The 16,372-nt window shown below is 35.7% G+C and overlaps 1 pseudogene; it reads right to left on the bottom strand.

Moving 5' to 3' along the window:
- Window positions 1-193: 193 nt before the first annotated feature.
- Window positions 194-310, bottom strand: LOC145255082 (5S ribosomal RNA; annotated as a pseudogene).
- Between the last annotated feature and the right edge of the window lie 16,062 nt (window positions 311-16,372).

The following is a 16,372-nucleotide window of genomic DNA, read 5'->3' as shown; positions in this document are numbered from 1 at the left end:
CTCCTACTGGTCACTTTAATTCAAAATCTTTTTTATTTTTACGTAGTTCCCTGGCCCAATCACCTAATTTTTTGGTGGCAGGAGATGCGCAGTCTCCAACCACACCTCTTCTGTGTCAACATTGTTAAATACCAGTGACAAGTGAAGTGTATGTACAGGACGACTGGAAACAAATGCCGAGATAAGCGGAGAGCACATACAACGCCTAGACTTCCCAAATGGTCACCCATCTGGTACTAATCAGGCTCAACGTTGCTTAACTTCGGTGATCTGACGAGAACCGGCGTATCAACGCGATTATGCCGTATATCTCTATATCCACTATTTGTGTGTGTGAGTATTTTCTTCATATGTTCCGAAACGGCTGAGCCCCTCGTTTATTTTTATGTCTGGCAGTGTTCTTAGATATGTTTTCTACATAGATTCATCCAACAAGTATCGAAAATCGAAACAAATCCGACTTTATTTTTAACTAGCGGGGGTACCCGGCGTTGCCCGAGTGTTTGTTTCCGGGACGGGGGGGGAGTTTTAAAAAATGTTATGGTAGGTAAGTAGGAAGGATCAAACCCGGAGTCATGAGTAAAAGTAGGAAAATAAAGTGTGAAAAAAAAAAAACATCTGCAACGTTAACAGTTCGGCCACCAAGAAAAGTCCATTCCAGTTGTTTAGGAAAAAAAAAACGACTACGGTAGGTCGGCGCGAACGTGAAAATATAATGTGAATTGTCCAGCACGCTAACCACTACGCCACAGAGCACTGCAGCTTAGTTTAGTGATTTTAAATAACTTCACATGAAAGAACTACGAAGCCAAACCGGTGTTCTCTTCTCAACTGTTCCTTGTGAACGATCCCCAAACGGTGTTAAGTGGTGGCAGGGGGAGGAGGAATTTATTAGAGAGAAAATATTTTACCACTTCCATTGATCTTAACCGATTTTGGCCGTGACTTCTCAGCAGAAAAAGTATAGAAATCTAAGATTATCGAGGAATTTGAGAAATAATAAGCCTATAACACACCTCAGATATTGTTCTGCCGTTTGTGCATATTATATTTGCATGAAATATCTTGATTTTTAATCCTATTAATGTCAAAATCAGACGGGAAAAAATTAGTTCATTTTATTTATATAGAGAAGATAATTATTTTTGTTCTATCCCCATTTCTATCACATCTCTATTTGATTTTAACTGAGGCGACGTGGTTTCTATATCTGTTCCCCCAGGTATGCTCTCTTACTATTATCCACTTTAACTTTACATTTGTATACAATTTTAGAAATTAAGCAATTGCCTTCCAATGGACATTCGTTAGGTATTCTGCAGTTACATTTTCTACCCAAATTTAGTTCACCTAATTCAACCCTATTATTATTCACTTTTTGTTTATTTTCCCCTTATTATAGTATTACCTAGATTGGAAATGGTTGAGAATGAAAGTTTAATTATGTTCTTATTAATTATTTGACTTATCTTTTTCTGCAATTTCAGGAAGGAAGTTCTTATCAATTATTTGTAAAACTCTTCAGGGATATTATTTTGTATATGTTCGCTGAAAGGCTGGTTAAACCAGATTTGTTTTGCGTTTATTTATCTTATTCTTAATAGCGATATTACTATTATATTCTTCTTCAAAAGTTTTAATTTCCTTATTTCTATCAGTATCTTCATCCAATTTTAAATAATGCAACATGGTTTCTTACTATTATCCACCTGAACTTTACATTTGTATGCAATTTCAGAAATTACCCAATTGCTTTCCAATGGACATTCTTTAGGTATTTTACAGTTACATTTTCTTCTCAAATTTAGTTCACCTGATTCAATCTTATCATTATTCACTATTTTTTATTTTTTATTGGAACCTTTTATAGTATTACCTAGATTGGCAGCGGTTGAGAATGAAAGTTTAACTGTGTTCATATTAATTATCTTAATCTATTCTCTGGGGGAAAGTTCGTATCAATTATTTTGTATAATTCTTTAGGGCTATTATTTTGTATATTCAATTAATCGTATTATTTTGATTATTCTGCAAGAACCGTGGCGTAACGGATAAAGTACTTATTAAAATGCAGTGGTAAATTACACTCTTCTGGAGGTTGAAGGTTCCATCCTTAGTGCTGGCTATACTAAGAATACAATTGTGTATTAATTAAGATTCGAAGCGGTCGTGACTGACAGAACGAGAACATACTTCCTCTATGGATTAAATAAAAGGTCCCTTTCGAAATTTTCTACAGACTCCAGAGTTCGACAGACAGATGAAAAAGGCCAGAGGTTACATAGGTCGAAACGTTGTTAGAATAATCAAAATAATGCGGTACTTATTCCTGTTCACGATATGAATCGTAAATGATGTGGGGAAGGCGGGGTTCTTCAACCTTGTACCTTGTGTATACCAATGAACTGATCTCACCAGTCGGCCATTTTGATCGCCGCAAAAGTCAACGATCTTGATTTCTGTCCTTGTTTAAACTTTTGTTTTAATTTCATTTAGTTCCATTTTTTTGTTCTGTTTGTTTGTTTGTTTGTTTGTTTGTTTTTCATCGCTTCTAATACAACTGATACCATGAATCAGTTTTAATCCGTTTTCCTAATCGTTTAATCCTCTTTAGCCAGGATTATCCTTTCCTTGTCGAAATGTTGCTTTTCACACAATTATTTCGTACCTTCGGCAGCCATATTAAAAATGTTATTTTACTTTGATAACGTTACCGAAGACAAGATATATTACACTTCGATATATATATATATGTGTGTGTGTGTGTGTGTGTGTGTGTGTGTGTGTGTGTGTGTGTTATATAGCTGGTTTATATAACTATGGCCATTTTAACGTTGTGACGTGTCGATATCTATCTATATTCATAAAAGTGAGAATGTGTGTGAGAACAACTCTCAACCTATCTACTCAACGAATTTTTTTATCTACAGACTTGATATCTGGTATATAGGGTATTCAGACATGTTGAAAACTTTTAAATCGGTTTTCATCCGGAAAATGGGTTGCTAAATGGCCAAGATTGTAAAATTGGTACTCGTGGATCAACTGTTTTATAAGGGAAAAAAGAAATTAAAATTGTAAATTAAATTTATTGTTCGATAGAATACTCAAAAAACAATTTGCAAAACTTCTTATTCCGCAGAGTTTCAAAGACTGCTATTCTCGCTTTTCTTTTCATCAAAAGGAAAAAAGAAATTATCAAATTATTATTATAGCAGAGCTAAAATTTGCTGGTTATGACATTAAATGAAACAACACTTTATGATGATTAGTCATAAATTGCAAAAAAAAAAAATGTGTGTTCATGTCAGAATAAAACATGTCGAAATATGGAGAGAATGGGGAAACAATAACAAAAATCAACCGGGAGTAAAAGCTCTAATTGCATGAAGATTCACTCGATGGTAAATCCGAAAAGCGAAGGTAATTTTTTGGAAAAAACAAATAGTCATAATTGAAAATTCAGTGGAACGCGTAAATGACAAAAATAATTCAAATCGAGAAGTAATTTCAGAGCGAGAAATAATCCAGGTGAAAAAGAAGTTCAATGCAGCTTAAATTAATATACAATTGCTCTTGCAATGCTAGTATATACATATATATATATGTATATATATATATATATGTATATATATACATATATATATATGTATATATATGTATATATATATACATATATATATATGTATATATATATATGTATATATATACATATATATATATACATATATATATATATATATACATATATATATATATATATATATATATATATATATATGAGAGAGAGAGAGAGAGAAAGAGAAAGAGAATTTTTGGCTAATATTTTCCAGAGGTAAAGTAAGCAATGAAGTTTTAACAAGGTTAATACAAGAGTGCTCAATACCGAAGTATGGCAAGATACTCATTTTATTTGTTTTACATAAGCATTAAAATATTGCTACACATTCATTAGCATGTTTCAGTCAGCCAGTTACATGGAAAAGCAAAACTGTAGCATTCAAAGCTGGTGACGTTATCACAGTACTAAGGTGACATGCATATGAACTGATTAAAAATTAACTAAGATGAATGTAAAAAATGTATAACGATGTTTTTTTTTTCGATTTTGACCCTTTTTTGACCCCTTAAAAACTATTTTAACCAGCTAAAGACCCATAAAAGAACGGCCCATAAAAATCTATCATTTTATGTTCCTAGCGCCGCTCTGTGCCTTTTAGTTTCGTTAGAGATAAAGTTTGAAGATATACATATATAACATCAAGTAGTAAATAAAACATGTTAAAACACTTTGAAAAACAGTTGTGACAAAAAGAAAATCGCAAAGTTGATTTTCAGTCAGTTATACATAACTAGCAGAACCGTTTCCATGACGCCAAACCAACCATGAAAGCAGTTCACATGTTCTTAACTGACATAAACAAATTTTTTTTTTCAAACTAAGACTAACCGTCATAAATTGCTGTTTCATTTAATGCCTTACGCAGCAAATTTTAGCTCTGCCATAATAATAATTCACTCATTTCTTTCTTTCCGCTAAAGAGAAGAATAGCAAGAATGCCATTCTTTGAAACTCTGCGCAATTAGGATTTTTGAAAATTTTTTCTTAGAGCATTCTGTCGAATAATAAATTTAATTGTAAATATTAATTTATAGTTTGAATTTTTTTCTTGTGGGGATATCTTAAAGGAAGGGTCTATGTTAACAAACCCCAAACACTGCAATAATTAAAGGAAAACATCAGGAACTAAATAAGGGATTTACGTCACTATCCAGATATTCTACAATCTGTCATGAATAATGTTTTGGAAAGAGCACAAATATGCGAAGGTGAAATTGGAAAACATTTAAAAGATATTATTTTTCATAAATTTTCAATTTTGCATTTTTATTTTTAATTTCCCAATGTCTTAGTCAGATTGTGTCAAAATTACAGCAAGACACCCTCTAAAATAAAGAATCTTTTTTTTTTTTTTACATTTTCACACCAAACAAGGTACATTGCCACTTTGATGTAGGGGGTCTACTATCAGGGGCAACAATTACAGGGGTACTATGTAGGGATTTTGGCAGGAAGATGTCTGTTCACGTTGCACTTGAACTTCTGCATGTCAGTACAGTTGGGAAAGCAGGGACCTGGAATGGAATTCCAAAGTCTAGCGGTTCTGGGGAAGAAACTACTGGAGTAGAAAGTTCAAAATCCTTCAGTGACTTTTTGGACACACTGTATGATCGAGGGTAAATAATTGAAGTGTAATCTTTACTATTAATAAAATTCTAAATTTTTATTTATTTATTTATTTGTGTGTGAGTGTGAGTGTGTGTGTGTATACCAATTTATTTATGTGTGTGTATACCAGTTTATTTATTTGTGTGTGTATATACAAATAAACCTTTCGAACGGAATGCACCAAATTGAAAAATTCTACCCCCCCCTGAAAGGTGTGAGTCCCTAGATTGTCCTTATCTATGTATGGTTCGTAACGAAAAACGCCAAGTTACACAAAATGTCCGAAATAAGGGTTTGGGGGCTGATTAGTGCACTTGTCGAAAAAGTTACCTGCGCATGTCAACGGAATTTAGCACTGTCTGTATACAGTCGGGGTAACATTATTCCGCATACGGCCAGGACTTGTGGCGCAATGGATAATGTGTCTGACTACGAATCAGAAGATTCCAGGGTCGAATCCTGGCAAGTTCGTAATAACTTTAATCATCATTTTATCCAAGGTTTTCTCATTATCCTTACCCTTAGGGTATTTTTTTTTCAGTGATTTTGTTTTGTGCATATGGGAATTTCCTATACTCCGAGTTCATAAGGTAAGCGTTGATTGTAAGACGATATTGAGTGTACTTTATGTTGAGTGTACTCGATTTTGTGTTTGACTTGACGTGTGCGCAGCCGCTAGTTTTAAAGTATTTCTTTTCAGATTGTTTAAGAAAATGTAATACAAATTAACTTCATAATTTTCTATTTAGAAAAAATGTTTTGATTATCTTTATTTTTGCGATACGACTATATAGAATGATTTTTATACAAAAGGTTCTTTTTTTTTTGCCTTCTTGTTTTTCTGTCACTTTATGATGGCTATGATTTTTTTTTCTTTTTGTATGGGAGTATGGGGTAAATAGAGAAATATATAAAGCCGGGGGTCACTGGATGAAAGATTTAGAATGGTTTAGAATTAGATGGATATATTCTGGCCCAAAAAACAGCAATTCTTCCTCCGTTGTCAAAAACATGGCACATGGAATGTGAAGACTAAAGGAAAAACGTGTCCTGTCTTCGTCGTCCGACGGCTTTCCTTATAGAGTACTGCTGTTGGCATATCCCTATACATATGGCTGTTAATTTAAGAAATCCCACACTGTTTACTAAACTCCAGCCTCTGCCCCATCGCCGCAATGTTGCATTCGTGCGCTTGTTTGATAAATACTTCCACAGAATGTGCTCCGACGAACTCTTTGCGCTGGTTGACACCTTGACATAAATACCGCCCTACAGTCAGCAAAATCCCACCTCTTCACCGTTGATGTCGGAAGTCTTTCTACTCTAATAGCTTCTCTTCTCGAACTACCAACCTTTTGAATCCTCTGCTTGCTCCTTGTTTCCCTGAATGTAACAACACGCAGAGATATAAATGTAATGTGGACAAACACCTCTCGCTGCACAACTCCCAACTCAGGATGTCACTAAAAATCTGCCTCTTAATTTCACAGTGCTACTAATTTTTTAGTCGCAATGTGCCTGGTTTGGGGGGGGGATATAAGTAAAAAATCAAGGAAACTATTTAATTCTTATCAACTTATAAATACTTCGTTTTCTTTCGACGTTAGAGGTCTTTATCGTGGCCGTTGCTGTCCAATCCTGTCTTGCCTTCGTAGTTCGATGGCTTGCTATTGGCAACCGGCCCAATCGAAAAGAAAGAAACAGCGAATTACGAAAAGATAGACAAAAGCGTGTAGATAGCGCTTATGCTCGCTAACATCGAGGTAATTGCGTGGGCAAGAGCCAAGATACTTGTATTTCCTATCCAAGTTGGTATCTTCGCCCAGCCTGCAAAGTGCGTCGCTATCGGCCTTCATCTTTGCCACATCGGGCATTACCTGTGCGCTGCCCATAAACATCGGGTGCGCGCCAACGGCTTTCTCCAGCCTGACATGTTTACAACGGCTGCACCTATAATTCTAAACAACATTTCCACTGGTGACGCCCATTAAAGAGTGAAGAAAACGCTGGCGAGTCAGCAAAGGACCGGCCCTTATCCAGAGTCGCCGGACTCTTATCTCTGGTATTGACGCGAGATCTTACAAATTAGAGGCGACCGCGCCCGGGAGAGGAGAGTGGAGGTCCGTTACGACACCGACAATATCATAAGTCACACGGACAGCATCAGAACAAAGAGAAAATCCTCGCTTAGGAGCCGCACGAGGAAGGAGGAGGACTGAAAGTTAGTGAGTTGACCGGGGAGACGGGAATGGATAAAATGTTTGAATGGACGAGGGGAAAGGGCAGAATATCCCCAGGGTAAGATCTGAATAGAACCAGCAACAAGAGGAAGACATTTTTAGTTTGAATGAGAAAAGAAAGGAATACAATATATATATATATATATATATATATATATATATATATATATATATATATATATATATATATATATATATTAGCAGGCCACCCGGTGTTGTCCGGTCGTAAAATATGCTTAAATACATTTAATTCATGCAGATTTCGTATTTATTATTATAGACCAAATTCTCTATTGGTTATTATATTGTACCCAATATATATATATATATATACATATATATATATACATATATATATACATACATATATATATACATATATATATATGTATATATATACATATATATATATATACATATATACATACATATATATGTATATATATATATACATATATATATATATACATATATATATACATATATATATACATATATATATATATGTATATATATATATATATATATATATATATATATATATAGTAATAATTTCAAAAGTTTTTTTTTAAAAATGAATTCGATGTTATCAGCTCGAATCGAAGCCAAAACATTCAGGTTAATTAAAAGTTGTAGGTTAAAAAACGTTATTTTTTACAGCTTTTGTATACGTTGTGCTGTCACACACATACACACACACATACACACACACACACACACATACACATACACATACACACACTCACACACACACACATACACACACATACACACACAGACACATACACACACACACACTCACACACTCGTGCGCAAATAAACGAACATTTATTAATTTTAAGTTTCCCCGCGCATTTGCACAAAAAAATAAGTTCTTCCAGCAACGACATAATTTCAAATACGCACACGCGGTTTTCTCGCAACAACAAAAGTAAAATGGACATATTTTTGGCGGACGTAGTTGAAGACAGTACCACGTGACACAAGCGACCAATGAGAAAATTTAGAAGATTGTCTTTTTAACGCTTTTCCCCAAAACCAAATACCAGCAGCAGCAATCTTGTGCTGGGGCCGGTTCAAAAAGTATTTAAACGCAACAAACATTCTTTCTTCCTTTTTTTTCTCCCTTCTTTCTTCTTCACTTTTCGCTCCGGCATGACACGTGAACATGCCTCTCGTTTTCATATCATCGTCGTTTTTAAACGCGGGCACCCAAAAATCACACTTATGCACACACGCACCGATTTCCGTACATTTTCTATAAGAATTAATAATAACGGACTATTTTCCTCATGGGACTTTTGAATAAGGCGAACTTCGCCAGTTAAAACACAAACCTTGAAATAAGGACATTATTTTCACACAACACTTTCACCTTCTAATCTTATTATTTCAACGAAGGACTTTCATCTAACATGACCTTTTAATCTTAATAATTCTATAAAGGATTTTTAACCTACTTTGAATATTCTAATCATAATGATTTCTCAAGAACTTTTACCGATCGGACTTTGCTTGTTCGTCTTATTTTATTATTTTCTCCTCGGTTTTCAGCCCTTCTTGACCCTTCTTGACCTCTTTGGTGTCACTTTTTTATTGGGAGGAGCGGTGGTGAAACTATGAGGGGGGATGCATGATGGGGGGGTGTAGAATTTGTTGATATTCAGCTTCGGTGTTCTTCATTACCTTATTCGTTATATTGTCTTCTTGTATTATTCTCCGCATTCAAGGGCTTTCCTTAATATTTCAGTCGTTTTCATTATCGCTAGTCGTTGTGCTTTTGCAGTTATTCCTCTGATTCCAATTTCTGACATTCTTTTTTCGAAGTTTTTTCGGAATTGTTCCTAGTGCTCCTACTATTATCGGTACTATTTTGATTTTCTTCATCATCCAAATCCCTTTTAACTCTCTGGTTAGCTCTGTGTATTTGCTTCGTTTCTCCTTTTCTTTCATACTCACCCTGTGGTCAGCTAAGACAGCAAAGTCTACGTTTTGACGGGATTTTTCTTTCTTGTTAATTATTACATCTGGTCTTCTTGCTTGGATGGGTTTGTCCGTCTGTATGCCCCATAGGGTTTTGTGGTTCTCGTTTTCGAGTGCCGTTGCGGGTTTATGCTTGTACCATTTGTCTGTACGTTCAAAATGCAGTCGTTTGCATAATTCCTAGTGCACCGCCCTCCCCACTTGGTGACGCCTTTTTTTGTATTCTTTTTGTGCCAGTTTGTTGCATTCACTTACTATATGGTTTATCGTTTCGTCTCTCTGTCCACGTAGCCTGCATTTGCTGTTTTCTTGTGTTTTATCGATCCTTGCTTTGATATGTTTGGTTCTTATCGAGTTATCTTGTGCTGCAGTTATTAGAGATTCAGTTTCTCGGTTTATATGTCCTTTTCGCATCCATGTCCAGGTGTTTTCGTTATTCTCATCTTTTGTAATTCTTATGAATCTTCCGTGGAGTTGTTTCTCTTCCCATTTCTCTTTTCTCGTTTTGTCGTTTGTCTTTCTGTTTTCTGTTTTGTTGTTTGTTTCGGTGTCTCTCGCTGCCATAATTATCCTTTCAGTGTTTTGCATTATGTATTTTTCTAGTTCTTTTTTCATGTCCTTCACACAGTCTTCTATACAGATCAGTACTCTCCCGCCGTCTTTCCTTTTCACGTAGTCTGTCAGTATCGTCCTTTGGGGATAGTGCATTATGCATGGTCATGAGTTTCCTGGTTTTCTGGTCGAGTTGTCTCAGTTCTTCTTTTGTCCACCCTATAAACGGTCATGAGTATCTTACTAGTGATACTGCCCATGTATTTATACCTTTTATTAGGTTCTGCTATATAATTTCGTTTCCAGGAGTTTTCTTGTTCTCCTGAAGTATTCCTTTCCAACTTTCTCTTTCATTTCTGTTGCTCTGGTGGTGTCCGCTTCCAGAATTCTCAAGTATTTATAGCCGTCTTGTTCCCCTAGCGCCCTCATTTCCATTTGGTTGGGTAGTTCCATGCCATCTGTCGTTTCTAGTTTTCCCTTTCTTATAACTAGTTGTGCGCACTTTTCCATTCCAAATTCCATTTGGATATCTTGGCTGAAGAGTCTGATAGTGTTGATTAGTGTCTCTAGCTCCTTTTCGATCCTTGCAAAAAGTTGCAGATCGTACATGGTGGTTCATTTTTTCCTCTGTATTGGAGAACTTGTATCCTGTTTGGCACTTTCTCAGAATACTGTTCAAGGACATCATATTATTATTATTATTGTTGTTATTATTATTATTGTTATTGTTATTATTGTTGTTGTTATTGTTATTATTATCATTATTGTTATTATTATTATTGTTATTGTTATTATTATTGCTAATGTTATTATTATTGTTATTGTTATTGTTATTGTTAATATTATTATCATTATTATTATTATTATTATTATTATTATTATTATTATTATTATTATTATTGTTATTATTGTTATCATTATTATTATAATCATTATTAAACATGGACTTGCCTTACACATGTTCGGACGTTTTATGTTTCTGACTTTGTGTACATTTTTCCGGTCAAAAGTTACATCAGCGCCGAAGTTTAAAAAAATAGCAAACGAAACAAGTAAGAGTTTCTAACCGAAATTTTAATTTGAACTTGAAATTCATGGTTAAACAACGAATTGTCTTACACATGTTAGGATGTTTTATGTTTCTGTCTTTGTGTATGTTTTTTTCCGGCCAAAAGCGACAACAGCGGCGGAGTTTGAAAAATAGCAAACGAAACAAGTAAGAGTTTCTAACAGAAATTTTAATTTGAGCGTGAAATTCATGGTTAAACAAGGCATTGTCTTACACATGTTCGGATGTTTTATGTTTCTGTTTTTGTGTACTTTTTTCCCGTCGTCAGCAACATCAGCGGCGGAGTTTTAGCAGAGGGGAAAAAGAAGCGTTTCTAACTGAAATTAGAATTTAAAACTTGAATTCACGGTTAAACGAGGAATTGTCTTTCACATGTTTGGATGTTTTATGCAAAAAGGAACAGATGCCAATAATTATAGACCAATTACATGTCTTTCATTGATGTGGAAACTGTTGACTGGAATATTTGCGGAGAAAATTTATGAACATCTAGAGAGTAATGGTGTTTTTCCGGACGAACAAAAGGGGTGCCGGAAAGGCTCGAGAGGTACTAAAGAGCAACTACTAATTTATAATAATACAGGATGCGAAGAAGAGGAATCTGAGCGTAGCATGGATCGATTACAGAAAGGCTTATGACGTGGTTCATAATTCATGGATACGTGAAACACTATTGATGATGAAGGTTGCTGAGAATGTGGTAGGGCTTTTGGAGACAAGTATGGTTCAATGAAAAACGGTGCTGACAGCAAACAGAGAGGAGATGGGCAGGTTGGCATTAAACGTGGGATATTTCAAGGAGATTCGTTCGACACTTCTTTTTGTAATTATAATGATGTCCCTGAGCATCCTCTTGAAGAGAGAAAAACTGGGGTATAACTTTGGATCTGGTGACAGACGCCTCAACCATCTACTGTTTATGAAAGATTTGAAAATATTCCGTAGAAATGAAAAGGAAATGGAGAGACTGGTAGAACTTCTGGGGACATACTCAGAAGACATTGGGATGGAGTTTGGAATTAGTAAATGTGCGGTGCCGGTGATGAAAAGAGGAGTAAAGGTTAATTCGAATGGAATAGTGCTGCCAAATGGAGAAATTATGAAATAAATAGAAGATGCAGGATATAAGTATTTGGGGGTGCTGGAGGCATCATGAACAGAGAAATGAAGGAAAAAGTCAGGAATAAGTATCTTAGAAGAGTGAAACTAATTGCAAAGTCGAAACTGTATGGAGGAAACCTAATGAAAGCAGTAAATGCATGGGCAGTCAGTGTTTTCAGATACAGTGCGGGAATTTTAAAATGGTCTGATGAGGATTTGCATGCCATGGATATCAAAACAAGAAAAGTTTTAGCAATGTTTGGTATATTTCACATTCGAAGTAGCGTAGCAAGGCTGTATCCAATGAGGAAAGATGGTGGGAGAGGATTGAAAAGTGTAAAAGATTGTGTTAGAACCGAGGAGATGTCGTTGAAGGAGCATGTGGTTAGAAGTGAGGAGTGAATGCTTAAGGTTGTGGCCAATGAAGTGGAGGTATGTGAGACCAAGGCTGATTATGTTAAACGTATGGCTAGAGAAAGGGCAAAGGAACTGGCTAAGAAGAAAATGTATGGAAGGTTCTTCCAGGATATAGCAGAAGTGGCTGATGAAAGATCATGGCAATGGTTTAGAGCCGGGTATCTGGCTAAGAGTACTGAAGCTTTTGCTTGTGCAGCACAAGAGCAGGCATTAGGAACACGATTGTTCAAAAAAGTGGTTCTAGGAGAGGAAGTTGCTGCAGAATGCCGGATTTGTGGTGAGACTTCAGAGTCAATTGCACACCTTGCAGCAGGGTGTAGTGGACTGGCCCAGAGAGGGTACCGCAAAAGACACAATCGCATGGGACTCCGGATATATTGGGAGGTGTGTAAGTGGGTTGGGGTGAAGTGTGCTGGAAAATGGTTTTAGGGATGCCTCATGAAGTGAGAACAAGTGAGGATGGCAAGGTAGAGGTATGGTGGGACAAAAGTATCACAACGCCCAAGAAATTGGAACATAATCGTCCGGATTTGGTCGTCATTGACAAGGTCTCAAAAAACTGGAAGATTGTAGACTTCTCAGTACCCTGGGACAGGAATGTGAGAGAGAAGGAGAATGAGAAGTGGAGCAATTATGTTCCATTGGCTTTAGAGATAAGGCGTATACACGGGGTTAAAACACGAATAGTCCCGGTCGTAGTTGGTACACTAGGAGTAGTATTAAGTCGTCTAGAAGGGCAATTGAAAAAACCACAAATCCTCGATGTTTTAGGCGGCCTTCAAACATCTGCAATTATAGGAACTGCCAACATCCTTAGGAAAACCCTTGATCTTTGAAGCTTCTGGTTTGAAGCCGGGATTAAGGGAAATCCTATGGAAATGAATCCCATCCCTTTCCAGAGAGACGTTCATAAACGAAATCAGAATTATTTTTTTTGGGGGGGGGGACAGAGAAATTTAATTTAAACTTCTTTTCCCTACAATGTATGGATTTAGATCATACGATAACAGATAAAACTGGCGAGCGATACGTTTTGGGTTCGATTCCAAATGATGGCACACAAGGTTTTTTTACGCCAGGTCACTTGCTAGTATATTATTAAAGTGAACTACTCTGTCAATTTTTGCTTTACAGATTTGAAATTTTATATTTGGGATATTCAGACCAAATTCGATTTGGATTTTAGTCCGAAAGGAGGCAATTGAATAATTGAAACGATGCATGCGCAAATATACATTTATAGGTTTACATGCGTTAATGTGTAAAATTTTGGTATCCATATAAATTAAGGTCAGATGGAAGTGCATACTGCTAGAAACCTGAAGATTTTGACTGTGCACTAGCGGCAGTTTATTTTGCTCCCCATATATATATATATATATATATATATATATATATATATATATATATATATATATATATATATATATATATATATATATATGAATGTCTATTATGCTCCCTACCTTGGGTTGAGCATTTCGGGAAGTGATATACAAACTGCCATTAGCGTATTAAGCGACGCTCTTTGTGTAAACAAATTGAGCGGAAGCATTTGGACGATGTCAAAACATCGTTAATTCATTACCCACACAGCAGCAGCAGTCGTATAGCGTAATGGTGAGAAGCCTTGGCCGTCGTTTGGGCGGTTGGGTTTCGATCCTGTCTTGAGGCAGTTGCCTGTCTAGCCGCACTGATGAGCAGTAAAATAGCAAAATAGTACTGTATGTGGATGACTATATATATATATATATATATATATATATATATATATATATATATATATATATATAAGGAGAGAGTGTGAAAGAGAGAGAGAAAGGGAGATACAGATATTGACCCATTTAAAAGTAGCCCAGTAGAGAGAAGGAACATTCTTTTATTGTTTAACTTACCTGTAGATGCTGGAGGTGCTGCCCGTTGACATCTATGCATTTGTGGGAACGTTTAACAACGTTTGCAGATACTATTTGTAGATCTTCTCTGGTGATTCTCCTGATAGCGTCGGTAATGTTCTTTTTTAGTTGGTCTAGATTGTGAGGGTTATTTGCATAAACATTTTTATTTTAAAGTCCTCCAAAGATAAAACACACACACACACACACACACAGATTAGGATAACCCTTGGCTTATTGTTCCCTCTTCCGTAAACATGTTATGAACTCGTATCATGTGATCTGTGAGACGTGTGGCATGTGGCGCCATCTTTTTAAGAAAAAGAATTGCATTTTGTCTCGTGGTGTCAGTTGGTCGTTCAGAGAAAGATTAGAGAGATTAGGCTACTTATAAGTGGGGCATATGTATATATACAAAACAAACATGGCAACCAGTGAAAACAATATGGAATACAGGCCCGAACACCGCTAAAAATTAACTTTTTAAAGATACTTCTGCCTTATTTTTAATGCTAGGTTTATTTATGGTGTCTTTTAAATTTAATAAAAACCCTTCACAATTTGCTGATGAGGAAACCTTGTTTATTAAAAAACTATATGTAATAATTATTGTCCGTAACTTGATGTCTACCACAATAAAAACACTGTTTTCCGAAACGATCGTACAAATAATTGATTTTGTTGTTGTTCCTTCCTATGAAACAGATTTTTAATTTAATTATAATTTGATTTTTAAATTATCAATCACATTACTATATATATATATATATATATATATATATATATATATATATATACAAACCGGCTGCCCGGCATTGCCCGGTCGTAAAATACGCTTAACTATGATATTTTGATTAACGAAGATTTCTTATTTCTTATTATATTCGACCCAATATATAGTAATGATTGAAAAAGTTTTTTTTTAAATGACTCGTGCGCCATCACCGAGAATCGAAACCAAAATGTTTAGCTTGCGGTTTACTTTTTAATTTGACGTTAATGCCTAAGCTATGAAGACATGTTTGCTGCAAGGCTAAAAACTAAAACATGAGAAAATAGCTATTACGTTACGCATGCACATTCGTAATGCCGCCGTTCGACCTTCACCTGGCAAATTCCATTTTTTAATTTTCACCCTTTTGCACCGATTTTCCCCCGGCTAAAATTGCATATCACAACATAAAAAAAAACTTTTGAGAACGAAATAGTATTGTATGCATGTTTAAAACATGTTTTAAACATGTTTTAAACACATTTTAAACATGTTTTAAACACGTTTTAAACATGTTTTAAACAGGTGTGTATGTCCTCTTTACACGTTTATGCATGAAAGCTTTTAGAATAATCTCTACGCGTGGATTTTGCGTCGCTTAAACGGTGAATTGGTTTGTTTTAAAGCAGGCGGCGTGGATTTTGTCGCTTGAACTTTGGAACGAGTGTGAAAAGTACATTTGTATTCATTTCCTAATCTCTTTCTTCACCGGAATAATGCGCAATATTATTTCAGCATTGTAAGGAAATTAAGCACTACTAAAGCTCGTCGAATCGAAATAATACGAGGTGCCTTCAATAAGTTTCCAGACATTTTCGTGTGAATACTTTTATTGGTAGTACACACATGAAACTCTAGTCGCCTTCAGAGTAATCTCCTCCGGCTGCAATGCACTTGTTGTACCGTGCCAACAACCTCTGGAAGGCCCTATGGAAGTCCTCTTGTGTGTGCATATCAATGACCCTTGTGTCACAGCCACTTTCATCTCCTTAATTGTCTCATAACGACAGCCTCTAGGGTTTTCGTTGTGCTTGGGGAATAACCAAAAGTCACATGGAGCAAAGTCTGGACTATAGGGAGGGTGAGGAAGTGTCTTCATGCCTATATTTGTCA

This window comes from Euprymna scolopes, chromosome 30 (genome assembly GCF_053919585.1).
Source record: "Euprymna scolopes isolate OS-2025 chromosome 30, ASM5391958v1, whole genome shotgun sequence".
Taxonomy (NCBI): Eukaryota; Metazoa; Mollusca; class Cephalopoda; order Sepiida; family Sepiolidae; genus Euprymna; species Euprymna scolopes.
This window is presented reverse-complemented; position numbering and strand designations above follow the sequence as displayed.